Here is a 16,171-nt window from a genome sequence, read left to right as displayed (position 1 = left end):
CTTTCCACGAGCATGCAATGGCCTGGTGCTTCCTGCGACTTAGGGTTTGCTCACATCTGCGTACAAAATTGAATGCAAGGAGGCAGTGCTCATCTGTGAGGTTATTACTCAACTGGAATCGGGCTGAGGAAAAAAAAGTTGCAGCATGCTGTCAGTGGCCGCGTATATTGGATGGGACTCACCAATGCAAGTCAATGGGTACAAGAAAAAAAACAGAGGGCACACGCATGGTCCGTGTGCCGTCCATTTTTTTTTCTCTCACACACCTCAAAAGGAACTACTAAATTACATCAGCGAAATCCAGTAAATTCACAGCCAGAACCCTCTGAACTGACAGATATAGATCAGACCTGGGCAAACTGCGGACTGAGACGGCCGGAGGGCTGAAACAGTAGTAGCGCGCAGGGGAGTGAGTTGCGCATGTGTTTTTTTCATGTGTATGGGACATATGTAGGTATATGGAGGTTATGTGGGGCTCACACTGTATATATTGAGGCTATTTGGGGCTCACATTGTATATTGGAGACTACGTGGGGGACTCATACTGTATATTTGAGGCTATGTGGGGGGCACATGCTGCATATAGGAGACTATGTGGGGGGCTAATACTGTATATTGGAGGCTATGTGAGGGCTCATATTGTGTATGAGGCTATGTGGGGACTCTTACAGCATATAGGAGGCTGTGTGTGGGCTCATACAGTATATAGGGGGATGGCGGCATGCTTAATTCTATTCAATATTAAGTGATACCATTAATATAAATAATGTAATATTAATATTGCTCAGAATTAATTTTAGCCTTTTGATTTGGCCCTCCGCCACAGTCACAGTCTCTCATGTGGCCCCTCAGGAAATAGAGTTGGTTTTTCCAGACGCGGCAATACCAATCATGTATAAGTTTTTTTGTTTATTTTTGTTTCATCACAAATGCTGCATTTTAAGTGGTTTGGGGTTTGTGCGCGCTTTTTTGTGTGTTTATTTCACTTTTTGACTTATGGTATTTAACTTTTTTTTCACTTTTTTGCTTAGTCCTACTATGGGACATGTATAATTTATATTTTGATCAGTGGTCTCTACTTACGTACAGCAATGTATGAAACTGTCGGTGAGCTTATTGCTGGATCTCACAGATCACCACACCCTGGGGTCATCACATGACCTCAGGGTACCATTGTAACCAATGAGACTCTCAATTGTCATCGCGGCGGTCCGATGGTTACTAAGGGGGTCTTGGTTGACAGCAGCATTTTAGGGGTTAATCGGCCTCAATCAGTTGCAAACTGACCAAGTCTGATACTGCAGGGTGTTAGCTGTCATGTACAGCTCACACCTGTGGGAATCGCTGCCACTGGGTGGCTCTATTCCCTTATTCCCCATCACAGTTTGAAAACGGCAATGAGGGAATAAGTAACGACCGCCCTTTTAATGCGTATGCGGGGTCTTTAAGGGGTTGAAATTGCATTACATGTGGATTGCATGCGCATATCATCTGAGTGCTAAGCGAGAAAAAAAAAACACACACTTGCATTGCACCTGCATGACATACTGAGTGACATACACTCTTCGGGATGAACATAGGAGCGACTTATAATACGCTGATGTGAACAAACCCTCAATCAGAAAACAGCAGTATAGATTTGAGACATCAGTGGATGTGCTGCATTTAGTAAATGCTGGAGTCTCATGAAATATAATGACCGCCTATAATATTTTTTATAACTACCATATTTTTCGGACTATAAGACAATAGGGAAAAAAATTAATGTGTCAAATGGGGGTCCGTCTTACAGTCCAAATTCAGCTTACCCAGGGGGATCAGCAGTGCTGGTGGAGTGGGGTCCGGCGATATGACTCCCTTCCCAGGCTGGTACGACAGGTGCTGTGGCCTCCGGGAAATCTCATCCCAGGCTAGTGCGGCTGGTTCGGCGGTGGTGCTCTGTTGGGCGGGGGGGGGGGGGCTCCGCCGGCATCTTGTGAAAGCTCAGAGGCCTCGCATATCCATTGCTGCGATGCGGTGGCCTCCGGGAAAATGGCCACCGGGGGGCGCCGCATGCTCAGATTGAGATCTGAGCATGCACCGCCCCCGGCAGCCATTTTCCTGGAGGCCACCGCATTGCAGCAGATTGAGATCTTGGCAATGCGATCTCGTTGCCGGGATCTCGATCTGAGCATGCACCGCTCCTAGCAGCTATTTTCCCGGAGGCCACTGCATTGCAGCAATGGATATGTCGGGCCTCTGGGCTTTCACAAAATGCTGTTGGAGCCCCCCCCGCACCACAGAGCACCATCCCCGCACCTGCCTGGGAAGGGAGTGTGATCATCGCCCGGCAGCGTCGGACCGGGACCGCCGCAGAATTGCCCGACTCCTGGTGCCGCCACAGTCTTTGTTCCAACTATAAGACACACACCCCATTTTCCCCCAAAAAAAATTTTGGAAAAAAATGCGTCTTATAGACAGAAAAATATGGTAATATCATCATCCTGTTGTTAATATAAAAGTATGTAATATAATATGTAATCGAAGAATATTAATATCTTATCGATATGCATACAAATACATGAAAATAAATGATCATACAATACAAACTCTTCAACTAAAAAAAATAAACAGGTGCTTGTACAATACATCAGATCCATACCACGCAGTTATGTTTAGAATAGTTTGTTTTGATATGTTTGCATAGTACAGTAGATGGAGTACAATTATACAGAGTAAACTCAAGACTTATGGATATGGGACGGACCCCCACTCCATCTTAAAACCACCATAACTACAGTAAACCTAGGCACTAGAATAAATACACAACACATTATTTTGGTTGTCAAAATGGCCACAGCTGTATTTAAATCACAGGATTAAAACAATCACAATAGGAGTCAGGTGCAGTGCTAGTACATTGGAATTCACAAGTACTGTGATATCCCCAGCTGTCTGACATACAGAACCAGGACAGACAGCCATAAAGGGGCGGCACGCTCTGGCTTGCCATTCAAGCAGAGCCAGTAATCTTTCAGGGCACCAATGACCCTATTATCCTCACTCCTGTGCTTAACCACTGTGCCCGCCCCTGATTGACGTTACCATTACAACGTCCTTGAGGCTGGCCACCAAAGCCGAGCCTGTTCACCACCATGAGGTTTTACATCCTCTATTAGTTAAAATGAGTCCACCTTAACTTGTCTGCAACTTCCACCTGACTCCTAAACCGCCACCAGAGAGGCCATTTGACACCTTAAATGGACTCGACCCCCATCAACCATGCCTAATAATGCCATCAACCATTTCTACATGCTATGGAAAGACAAGTAATAAAAATTAAAATTCCAGAGCTCCGACAGATTAATTTTATTAATGCCATGCTACCAAGCTATGATCGATAATACGGTAACTACAGCAAAATAACAGTTGCTAAACATCCTGCAATGAGGATCCCATAATGGGGAATGTGGAAAGTAAACCATAATTAAGGTCGTAGCCACAATCTGAATACCTGTATAATGACATCTGTCATGCCTCAAAAAACTATTATACCGCATGTACTGTAGCCAGCTCTAATAATTCACCAATTCACATATGTTAGTTCTAGAAACCACCATTATTTACAGTAGCTGTGCAGTAAAATTTCTTAAACCCACTTACTATCACTACCCGAAAAGTGATGAACATATCAATAGAAAGATATTATAAATAGGGAGTAATTAAAAACTATACACAATATAACAACATTATAACCGACCATAAAATAAGGTTCAGAATATCTGGAAGTAGTAATTTAAATAAACCTAAAGCAGAAAAAGTCTACAAAGGCAATATTAATAACCCTGCCACGCCATTGTTAATGCCATTGTTTAGTTGTTTTCCATGCACTTGATAACATTTACTGTTGACCTCTCCAACTAGGTCAAAGGCATTGGGAATATGCATATTGCCCTTCGTGTTAATGCACTTGATTACCCTTAGCCGCTCCCACTGGCTCAAGGGCACCGGGAGTAGGCTTACTGCCCTTTGTGTTAGGGCAGTTTCACACGTCAGTGTCTCCAGTACGTGTAGTGACAGTTTTCTCACGTACCGGAGACACTGACACACGTAGACACATTCTCAGGAATGTGTCTATGCAGATGTCAGCGTGTTTTCACGGACCGTGTGTCCATGTGCAAAACACGCTGACATGTCCGTTTTTGTGCAACAGCACGGATTACACGGACCCATACAAGTCATTGGGTCCGTGTAAACATTTACCGCACACAGATGCTGTCCGTGTGCGATCCATGTGCGTTTTTAAAAGTCAAAGGGTTAACATTAAAAATAATTTTTCAAAAACACGGACACGGACAGCACACGGATGGTACACACGGACATACGGATAGCACACGGATGTCACACGGATGACCTCCATATGCACACGGATAGCTTCGGTACCGGTTTTTCCGGTACCGGAATTATCTGGACGTGTGAAACTGCCCTTAATGCACTTGGTTATACCCTTAGCTGCTCCCATTGGCTCAAGGGCATCAGGATACTGCCCTTTGTGTTAATGCACTAGATTATACCCTTAGCCGCTCCCACCAGCTCAGGGGTAATAAAGTAAAAAAAAAATTATTATAATGTGTAAAAATATTTAAAAAAAAACCCCAAATAAAGAAAAAAAAATTAAATAAATATTTTAACAATAAATACATTTATTTATGTAACTAAAAAAAAACCCAATAAAAGTACACATATTTGGTATCACATGATGTCATAAATACATAATGATAAAGTTCATGAATAGGGGGGAGAGACAGACAAATAAATATGTTACATCGGGCCTGGCATTATGAATATATAGGGGTGGGAGAGTAGCAGCTAACACAAATTAGTCATAGTAATCATCAAACAGTGCAAGAAAAAAAATATATATATATGGATGCGCTCAGTTGACAAAAAAGTAATAAAGTGCAAGATGAAATCACATTCAATTAAACACCCAGGTCAAAAAGTAAAAGACCAGTGCTAGATAATTGTAAAAATATCCTAATAGCTATATAAAGTCGCTGAGAGCAAAAAATATCCAAAAAAGTGCACAGTAGTATCAAAAGTACTGATAAAGGCACTCTTACCCATAGTCCCCCTTCCCAGGATCCCGGAACACGCAGCCCCAACGCGTGTTTCGCGTTGGCTTCCTCGGGGGGCCGTGTCCAAAGTGTGTCCATACTGCTTTAAATACATGACAAAACGTGGCGTCCACCTGTGACTTAATTAATGGTGCGTGTGTTGCTACTGTGCCCCGGAGGTTGCACGGAGGTTCATGAACTTTATCATTATGTATTTATGACATCATGTGTTATTATATTGTATTTCACAAATAAAGTTTTGTACTTTTATATTTAGGATGTACACTCTGTTTTTCTTGTTATCATAGTATCTAATGAGTGTTCCTATTGAAAGACATGGTTTTCCTGGTCCCAGTGTAATTGAACTCTGAGGATCTTATATGATGCAGACATAATGTATCTCATTCTAATTTGTCTCTGTACATATTTGGTATTGCTGCATCCTTAACGAGGGTTAAGGGGTGTGTTGGGGTTAGGGTTGGAGTTAGAATTGGGGGGTTTCCACTGTTTAGGCACATCGAGGGCTCTCCAAACGCAACATGGCGTCTGATCTTAATTCCAGCCAATTTTGCATTGAAAAGTCAAACGGCGCTCCTTTCCGTCCGAGCTCCGCCATGCGCACAAACAGTGGTTTACCCCCACATATGTGGTATCAGCATACTCAGGACAAATTGCACAACAACTTTTGGGGTCCAATTTCTCCTGTTACCCTTGGGAAAATAAAAAATTGGGGGCAAAAGATCATTTTTGTGAGAAAAATTTGATTTGTTATTTTTACGGCTCTACATTATAATCTTCTGTGAAGCACTTAGGGGTTCAAAATGCTCAACAAACATCTAAATAAGTTCCTTTGGGTGTCTACTTTCCAAAATGGTGTCACTTGTGGGGGGTTTCCACTGTTTAGGCACATCAGGGGCTCTCCAAACACGACAAGGCGTCCGATCTCAATTCCAGCCAATTTTGCATTGAAAAAGTCAAACGGCGCTCCTTCCCTTCCAAGCTCTGCCATGCACCCAAACAGTGGTTTACCTGCATATATGGGGTGTCAGCATACTCAGGACAAATTGTACAACTTTTGGGGTCCAAGTTCTCCTGTTACCCTTGGTAAAATAAATCATATTGGATCTGAAGTAATTTTTTTGTGAAAAAAAGTTAAATGTTCATTTTTTTTTAATACATTCCAAAAATTCCTGAAGGGTGAACTTCTTGAATGTGGTTTTGAGTACGTTGAGGGGTGCAGTTTTTAGAATGGTGTCACTTTTGGGTATTTTCTATCATATAGACCCCTCAAAGTCACTTCAAATATGAAGTGATCTCTAAAAAAAATGGCTTTGTAAAATATGTTGAAGAAATGAGAAATCGCTGGTCAACTTTTAACCCTTATAACTTCCTAACAAAAAAAAATGTTGGTTCCAAAATTGTGCTATGTAAAGTAGACATTGAGAAATGTTATTTGTTAACTATTTTATGCGATATGACTCTCTGATTTAAGGGCATAAAAAGTTGGAAAATTGCGAAATTTACGTTTTTTTCACAAAAAACCCCACAAGTCATATCAAATAAATTTTACTGCTATCATAAAGTATAATATGTCATGAGAAAACAATCTCAGAATCAGTGGGCTCCGTTGAAGCGTTCCAGAGTTATTACCTCATAAAGGGACAGTGGTCAGAATTGTAAAAATTGGCCTGGTCAGAAAGGTGAAAACAGGCTGGGTCACAATGGGGTTAAGGGTGACACAAAGACTGTGCCAGATTAAATGAAGAGCTGCTGAAGAGATTGACAGCAGGCTGTGAAATTGTCACAATGGCAAGCCTGACATTGTTTTTAAATACTGATTGACTTCTTCTGTTTATACTAAGGCCTCTTTCACACTTCAGTCTTTTTGTTTCAGTCACAATCCGTCAAAGTGTTGAAAAAACAGATCCTGTGCAGATTGCCAAAAACTGATGCAACGGATCCGTTTTTTTGACGGATCCGTCGAAGCACCAGTTGCAGGAATTTTAGGGAGCGAGAGAGTGAGAAGAGAGAGAGAAGAAAGAAGAGAGAGAGAGAAGAGAGAGAGAGAATTTTTATGTGCCGGAAAGGCTGTGGGGGTTAAAGGGAATCTGTCACCCCTTTTTTCGAATATTAGTTGCCGGCACCGACATCAGGGGCTTTTCTACAGCATTCTGTAATGCTGTAGATAAGCCCCTGATGTAACCTGAAAGATAAAAAAAAGAGTTAGATTATACTCACCCTGGCATCTGTTTGGGTCTGATGGGTTTCGCCGTCCGATCCGGCGCCTCCCATCTTCATACGATGCCGTCCTCTTCTTTCCTTCCTGTCGTGGCTACTGCACACTGCTCTGCCCTGTTGAGGACAGAGCAGAGTACTGCAGTGTGCAGGCGCCGGGAAAGGTCAGAGAGGTGCAGCGCCTGCGCACTGCAGTATTCTGCTCTGCCCTCAACAGGGCAGAGCAGAGCGCCTGCGCCGGAGCCAAGACAGGAAGGAAGAGGACAGCAAAGCGGAAGCAACAACTAAACTGTTTATTTCACTAACACAGGTATAGGGATGTTGTGATACGAAAGGCAGGGAGCTAGTAAGAGAGCAGAATATTTACAGTATTCAACTTACAATACACAATGTCGTTATCAAGCACACAAGAACTGTTATAATGAATTCCCTATGCTATCAAACTAATATTTTAATGAGAATGGTGTTCACAATTTGAGGGTATTAAGATAATGTTTCCCTTAGTGATACATGTCCTAGCAGAGGTTTCCGGTCCTTCACGCTAGGCCGCAAGTTCTTTTGACAAAGTCAATCAGCACTCTGAGCTTTTCCTACAATGTCCGGTCCCTGTCTCATCTGCTGCTCTACCCCAGACTTAACACTGTACTGTGTGTTAGTCCTGGAAGTGAAGTCATGGCTCACTCGCACCTTCAGTTCTCTGATGCGGATGCCCACTTCCGGATCGTTATCCTCACTGAGTCTTCGGTGCTTGACTTGTGATGGTCGTCTATCGGTCTTGGAGGGCTTGATCCCAGGTCTTGACCAACGTAGTCTGATTCGCGGTCCTTGACAGGCACAGATCTGGGCCTCAGATCTTGAAAAGCGTTGTCTGGTTCACAGATCTTGATCGGCATCATCTAAACCCCGTCTACAGCCATTCAACAAGCTCACTGGTTCAGACCTCCTGGCAGGCTCTGATGTCTCGGCCTCCGCGTACCTCTCTGCACACGTCCTGCACACGTTGGCTCCAAAATTCTTCACACCTTGCCACTCCGGCTTCTTATCTCAGGGAAATGCATCACAATATCTCGGTGTCTCAGCTAGATTTGTCCTTCCTGAAACTATTCCTTTTGGTTCTGCAGTATTCTAATTAGACAGCAGGTGGCAGCCTTCAGATGCAAATTCTGCATAGCGCTGGGGAATCCTATCTTGTACGGTATACACTCTTACCTACCTCCTTCCTTTTAGTTAACCAGTCCTGGGGCAATGAGAACCCTCAGATGGTAGTCCTATTTCTGCCAAGAGCTGATTACATTTGCGGGCTTTGTGCTTAATCTGTTCCCTGACTAACTCATCTTGTGCGTTTCAGTTGGGAGTGATACTGGCGTTGGTGCGCTTGGTCCTACGTGGTTCTTCCTGTAAGGGTGTTTCAAGGACTCCATAGGCACAGTAAATCGCTCTTCCTCATCGCCAATAGCCTGTTCCAACATAGCGCCATGCTGTTCCCCTGAAGGTTTATCCCTCTAGTCCCTTCTGTTTCAGAGAAGCAGGGGCGAAGAATGTTTCGATCCAATGTTTGATCCTGGGTGAATTAGTCCCCTTCGAACTGGACTTCATAGACTGGGTTGTTGGGATGAACTCTTCTTATAACTTGACAGGGCATTGCCTCCAGGAGGTAATCCAGTTTGTTTTAGTCGTTTAGCCTGCCCCAGCACATGGGCTCTCGGCTGGATTGGCTCTTCGTGCATCGAGGATCTGAACAGGTATTCTAATTCTCTAAATTTCTGCTCTCACATTGTCTGAAGTATTTGGTCTGCCCTCCAGAATTCAGTTCTGTAATTTCATGACCACTGTGACAGAACAGCACTTGATTATTGCACACGCACACCAGGTCCAAGATGAATTTGGGCCACCTCATCTTTTTGTCTGCTTCCAGTGTTCGCAACATTTGCGGCAAGGTTCTGTTGACGTGCTCACAAGCTCCATTCCTTGAGGTATGGTGTGGTCTGGGACTTGTCAATACCGTAGAGGCAATGCAACTATTCCAGATGGTCCAGGACGCCGCCTCCACTGTATGATCTCTGTTTGGGGTCACTACTGCCTACTTATTGAAGTAGTCGGTCATCACCAGGCAATATTCAAAGCCATTATGAGATATCCCGATCATCAGGTAGTCGACCATTAATACGACTAAGGGTGCAGAGGTTCGGATAACTTGGACAGGGGTCCTCTGTTCTGGAGGCTTAGTTAGTTCACACTGTCAACATCTTTGGCAGGTCTCTGTCACGACACAGCTGTCGGGTGACCTGGGACCAGGGGCACCTTCCCTTTCCCTAACACTAGGGGGCGCCCTAGCTCGCCCTGCTCCCCAGGATACTTCAGATGGTGAAGATGCTGGGGCCTCCGCCCTTGCCTTATCTTCTGAGTTAGCCCTCTGTCTGTTGTCTTCCCCACCCAGGGAAGAGGGGGCGCTACTGTGCACTGTAGTACACCAACTCGACATACAAGGCAACACATACAAGGATTAACAGAAAATTCCAGGCATACAAAACATTCACTCACATATAAGAGAGGAATGCACCAGGGTGTGAAGGTAGGGGAATAAATCAAAATAGAGAAGGATAAGGAATTACCACACATATAAACCAAACAACAGTCACAGAAAACTCCTCCAACTCTCCTTCTCATGTGTACTCCTCTCCCACTGTAACCTATGCATTTGGGTGTGGCACCTCACTCAGGTAAACTACCTTTTGTCTGGAGTAGAGTTGAGCGACTTTTGTTTTTTTAGGGTCGCGTTTCGTTTCGTGAAACCCGACTTTTCCAAAAGTCGGGTCGAGCAAGATCGTCCGATTATAGGGAAAAGTCGGGGTCGTCCCGAAACACGAAACCCAATGTAAGTCAATGGGGAATAAAAGTCGGCAGTGAGAGGAGGACAGGAAACACACCTACAGTGCCCATTTGAATGCCAAAAGCATCAATTCTTCTTTCTTAAGCTTGTCAACCTTAATTAACTTCATATTACAAGTTACGCACTGAAAAATGGGGGTTATTTGGCTACAAACTGGGGGGGGGGGGAGGGCTGGCTCCAGGTTTTCATGTGCCCTGGGCGAAAGAGCGCCCCTTTAACACATACCACAACTCATCATGCTCCGATACGGCAGAGAAATAGCGGTATAGTACAATGAAAAATACCTCACTTTTTACATCTCATGACGAGGCCCATCTATTTCTCCATACAGAATCATTGGTCCCATATAATGTTTGAAACAGTATATGATGAGCTCCACATAATGCTACAGTATATGTTGGTCCCCATGGATGAAGCTCCACTGTCTTATGGGCCCAAATAATGCTCCAAACATAATGGGCCCCATTTCTAATGCTCTAGTGTATAATGGGCCCTGTAAATGCTGCTCCAGTGTCTGATGTCCACCTTTGGAATGTTCCAGTGTATGGTGGGCCCCATCTATCATTCTCCAGAGTATAGTGCTCCCCAAAAATTGCTGTCCCAACATTGAAAACAATCAAATAAGTCTCCTCGCTAGGGAATCCCTGTACTTGTCTGGACAGGTGCTGTAGCTTGCTTAACAGCTCGCCAGCCGTTCTCACGCCCAGTATGGATTGCACGTGATTGCACAAAGGTTAGAAAGGGTACCGTATCCCTGGATAACATGTATGGATAGCGTACACATTCAAAATATATGTCTATACAGCATGAGGCAGGCTCAGACGGTGTTAGGCCCAGTATGGATTGCACGTGATTGCACAAAGGTTAGAAAGGGTACCGTATCCCTGGATAATATGTATGGATAGCGTACACATTCAAAATATATGTCTATACAGCATAAGGCAGGCTCAGACGGTGTTAGGCCCAGTATGGATTGCACGTCATTGCACAAAGGTTAGAAAGGGTACCGTATCCCCGGATAACATGTATGGATAGCGTACACATTCAAAATATATGTCTATACAGCATGAGGCAGGCTCAGACGGTGTTAGGCCCAGTATGGATTGCACGTCATTGCACAAAGGTTAGAAAGGGTACCGTATCCCCGGATAACATGTATGGATAGCGTACACATTCAAAATATATGTCTATACAGCATGAGGCAGGCTCAGACGGTGTTAGGCCCAGTATGGATTGCACGTCATTGCACAAAGGTTAGAAAGGGTACCGTATCCACGGATAACATGTATGGATAGCGTACACATTCAAAATATATGTCTATACAGCATGAGGCAGGCTCAGACGGTGTTAGGCCCAGTATGGATTGCACGTCATTGCACAAAGGTTAGAAAGGGTACCGTATCCCCGGATAACATGTATGGATAGCGTACACATTCAAAATATATGTCTATACAGCATGAGGCAGGCTCAGACGGTGTTAGGCCCAGTATGGATTGCACGTGATTGCACAAAGGTTAGAAAGGGTACCGTATCCCTGGATAACATGTATGGATAGCGTACACATTCAAAATATATGTCTATACAGCATGAGGCAGGCTCAGACGGTGTTAGGCCCAGTATGGATTGCACGTCATTGCACAAAGGTTAGAAAGGGTACCGTATCCCCGGATAACATGTATGGATAGCGTACACATTCAAAATATATCTCTATACAGCATGAGGCAGGCTCAGACGGTGTTAGGCCCAGTATGGATTGCACGTCACTGCACAAAGGTTAGAAAGGGTACCGTATCCCCGGATAACATGTATGGATAGCGTACACATTCAAAATATATGTCTATACAGCATGAGGCAGGCTCAGACGGTGTTAGGCCCAGTATGGATTGCACGTGATTGCACAAAGGTTAGAAAGGGTACCGTATCCCTGGATAACATGTATGGATAGCGTACACATTCAAAATATATGTCTATACAGCATGAGGCAGGCTCAGACGGTGTTAGGCCCAGTATGGATTGCACGTCATTGCACAAAGGTTAGAAAGGGTACCGTATCCCCGGATAACATGTATGGATAGCGTACACATTCAAAATATATGTCTATACAGCATGAGGCAGGCTCAGACGGTGTTAGGCCCAGTATGGATTGCACGTCATTGCACAAAGGTTAGAAAGGGTACCGTATCCCCGGATAACATGTATGGATAGCGTACACATTCAAAATATATGTCTATACAGCATGAGGCAGGCTCAGACGGTGTTAGGCCCAGTATGGATTGCACGTCATTGCACAAAGGTTAGAAAGGGTACCGTATCCCCGGATAACATGTATGGATAGCGTACACATTCAAAATATATGTCTATACAGCATGAGGCAGGCTCAGGCGGTGTTAGGCCCAGTATGGATTGCACGTCATTGCACAAAGGTTAGAAAGGGTACCGTATCCCCGGATAACATGTATGGATAGCGTACACATTCAAAATATATGTCTATACAGCATGAGGCAGGCTCAGACGGTGTTAGGCCCAGAATGGATTGCAGGTCATTGCACAAAGGTTAGAAAGGGTACCGTATCCCCGGATAACATGTATGGATAGCGTACACATTCAAAATATATGTCTATACAGCATGAGGCAGGCTCAGACGGTGTTAGGCCCAGTATGGATTGCACGTCATTGCACAAAGGTTAGAAAGGGTACCGTATCCCCGGATAACATGTATGGATAGCGTACACATTCAAAATATATGTCTATACAGCATGAGGCAGGCTCAGACGGTGTTAGGCCCAGTATGGATTGCACGTCATTGCACAAAGGTTAGAAAGGGTACCGTATCCCCGGATAACATGTATGGATAGCGTACACATTCAAAATATATGTCTATACAGCATGAGGCAGGCTCAGACGGTGTTAGGCCCAGTATGGATTGCACGTCATTGCACAAAGGTTAGAAAGGGTACCGTATCCCCGGATAACATGTATGGATAGCGTACACATTCAAAATATATGTCTATACAGCATGAGGCAGGCTCAGACGGTGTTAGGCCCAGTATGGATTGCACGTCATTGCACAAAGGTTAGAAAGGGTACCGTATCCCCGGATAACATGTATGGATAGCGTACACATTCAAAATATATGTCTATACAGCATGAGGCAGGCTCAGACGGTGTTAGGCCCAGTATGGATTGCACGTCATTGCACAAAGGTTAGAAAGGGTACCGTATCCCCGGATAACATGTATGGATAGCGTACACATTCAAAATATATGTCTATACAGCATGAGGCAGGCTCAGACGGTGTTAGGCCCAGTATGGATTGCACGTCATTGCACAAAGGTTAGAAAGGGTACCGTATCCCCGGATAACATGTATGGATAGCGTACACATTCAAAATATATGTCTATACAGCATGAGGCAGGCTCAGACGGTGTTAGGCCCAGTATGGATTGCACGTCATTGCACAAAGGTTAGAAAGGGTACCGTATCCCTGGATAACATGTATGGATAGCGTACACATTCAAAATATATGTCTATACAGCATGAGGCAGGCTCAGACGGTGTTAGGCCCAGTATGGATTGCACGTCATTGCACAAAGGTTAGAAAGGGTACCGTATCCCCGGATAACATGTATGGATAGCGTACACATTCAAAATATATGTCTCAGGAGGCAGGCTCAGACGGTGTCAGGCACAGTATGGATTTGACGGCCCAGATTACACAGAGGAGGAGCAGGGAGAGGTAAAGATTGCAAATGCTGGGGCCCTGCCCAAGCAAGGGGGGCCCACTCGTGGGCGTCGGTACTGGCACTGGGCCCCTCATAGTACAGCGGTGTGTCTGACGGCGGGTGTGCACCACCGCCGTCAGAGACACTTGATTGCACTATGAGGGACCCTGTGCCAGTGCCCGCGCCCAAGAGTCGGCCTACCCACCTGTCCAGGGCAACGGCACTCGCACGGTGTCGTGCGGTAGGTGGTGACCCCGGCCATGGGGGGGAGGCAGCACAGTTAGGGAGTTTTAGAAAGTGGCATATGTTGATGTTGGACATTCAGCTGATGCAAAAGGCGAAATAGGTGATGTACCAGGAAGAGGTGGACCAAAGCAAGCCATTTTTCTGTCACCCTATGTGTCATCAGGGGAAGGTGGGACAAAATCCTTGGAAACCCATGCGTGGTTCATTTTAATGAAGGTTAGATCATCCACATTTTGGGTTGACAGACGGGTCCTTTTTTCTGTAAGGATTGATCCAGCTGCACAGAAGACTCTTTCCGATAGCACACTTGCAGCTGGGCAAGCGAGCTCCTGTAAGGCATATTGGGCCAATTCAGGCCAGGTGTCCAGTTTAGCGGCCCAATAGTCAAAGGGGAATGACCTGTGTGGGAGAACATCGATATGGGAGGAAAAGTAGTTTGTAACCATAGTTGACAACTGCTGTCTCCTGTCACTTTCCATCGATGCAGTATTACCAGTTGTGTGAGCGGTATTTGAAAAATCAGTCCACAACATTGTCATGAAACCCCTGTCTCCAACGCCACTTCTGCTGTGTGCACCACGAACACCTCTGCCAAGCTGCCCCCGGCCCGTACGGCTCGTGTGAGAACCATCACCGCTGCTGTGTGCTGGGAATGCCTCAAGCAACCGATTTACCAGAGTTGCTTGTTTATTAGCCAATATTAGGTCAAGGTTCTCCTGTGGCATGATGTTTTGTAATTTGCCTTTATAGCGTGGATCCAGGATGCTGGCCAACCAGTAGTCGTCATCGTTCATCATTTTGGCAATGCGGGGGTCCCTTTTTAGGATCCGCAAGGCATAATCTGACATGTGGGCCAATGTTCCCGGTGTCAATGATGCACTGCGAGTGCTGGGTGGAGGAGCACTTTCTGGCAAATCCACATCCCTCCAGTCACGCACAAACCCTGTACCAGACCTTGCCACGCCAACATTTTCACTTGCCCCACGAGATGCATCCTCCTCCCCTAAGTAATCATCCCCATCATCCTCCTCCTCCTCCTCCTCTTCTTCCTCCACTTCGTCCAGGAGAGGTCCCTGAGCAGACAATGGCTGAATGTCATCAAGGATTCCCTCCTCCTCTTCCTCCTCATCAACATTGGCTGCAGACGCCTGCTCCTTAAGGTGCGTCAAAGTTTGCATGAGCAGACGCATAAGTGGGATGCTCATGCTTAGGATGGCATCGTCTGCGCTTACCAGCCATGTGCATTCCTCAAAACACTGAAGGACTTTACAAAGGTCTTTCAGCTTCGACCACTGCACGCCTGTCAACTCCATGTCTGCTCTCAAAGTGCCTGGCCGTGTATCCTCCCACAAATGCATTATGGCCTGCCTCTGCTCGCACAGCCGCTCCACCATGTGCAGGGTGGAGTTCCACCTTGTTGCAATGTCGATAATGAGGCGGTGGTTGGGAAGGTGGAGCAATCGCTGCAGCTTCTGCATACGAACGGAGTGTACAGGCGACCGGCGGATGTGCGCGCACAGTCTTCGCACCTTCTGGAGCAGGGCTGTTAACTCCGGATAATTTTTGAGGAAGCACTGCACCACCAGGTTCAATGTGTGAGCCAAGCAAGGTATGTGGCTGAGTTTTGAAAGGGCTATGGCTGCCACAAAATTACGGCCGTTATCACTAACTACCTTGCCTGCCTCAAGATGTACACTGCCCAGCCATGACTCAGTTTGTCGCTTCAAGTACTCGGCCAGCACCTCGGCGGTGTGTCTGTCGCCCAAACACATCATCTGCAACACAGCCTGCTGACGCTTTCCACTAGCTGCTCGATAGGGGGACACCTCGTGTGCAACAGTGGCAGCTGCAGATGGAGTGCTCGTACGACTGCGCTCTGTGGACGAGCTTTCGCTTCTGGAGGAGGAGGAGGAGGAGGAGGGTGGAACGCCTACAGCCAACTGTTTCCTATACCGTGGGCTAGGCAGCACTGTCCCACCACC

At 45.5% G+C, this 16,171-nt stretch overlaps 1 protein-coding gene across 3 annotated transcripts in view; it reads right to left on the bottom strand.

The window, feature by feature from the left end:
- PKD2L1 (polycystin 2 like 1, transient receptor potential cation channel) overlaps positions 1-16,171 on the bottom strand; it is a 201,832-nt gene that overhangs the window by 57,389 nt on the left and 128,272 nt on the right. The gene's annotated exons all lie outside the window — the stretch shown is intronic.

Source organism: Dendrobates tinctorius, unplaced genomic scaffold, assembly GCF_039654945.1.
Source record: "Dendrobates tinctorius isolate UK_male_01 unplaced genomic scaffold, ASM3965494v1 ptg000156l, whole genome shotgun sequence".
NCBI lineage: Eukaryota > Metazoa > Chordata > Amphibia > Anura > Dendrobatidae > Dendrobates > Dendrobates tinctorius.
The sequence above is the reverse complement of the archived record's forward strand: the minus strand, read 5'-3'. Positions and strand labels throughout refer to the sequence as shown.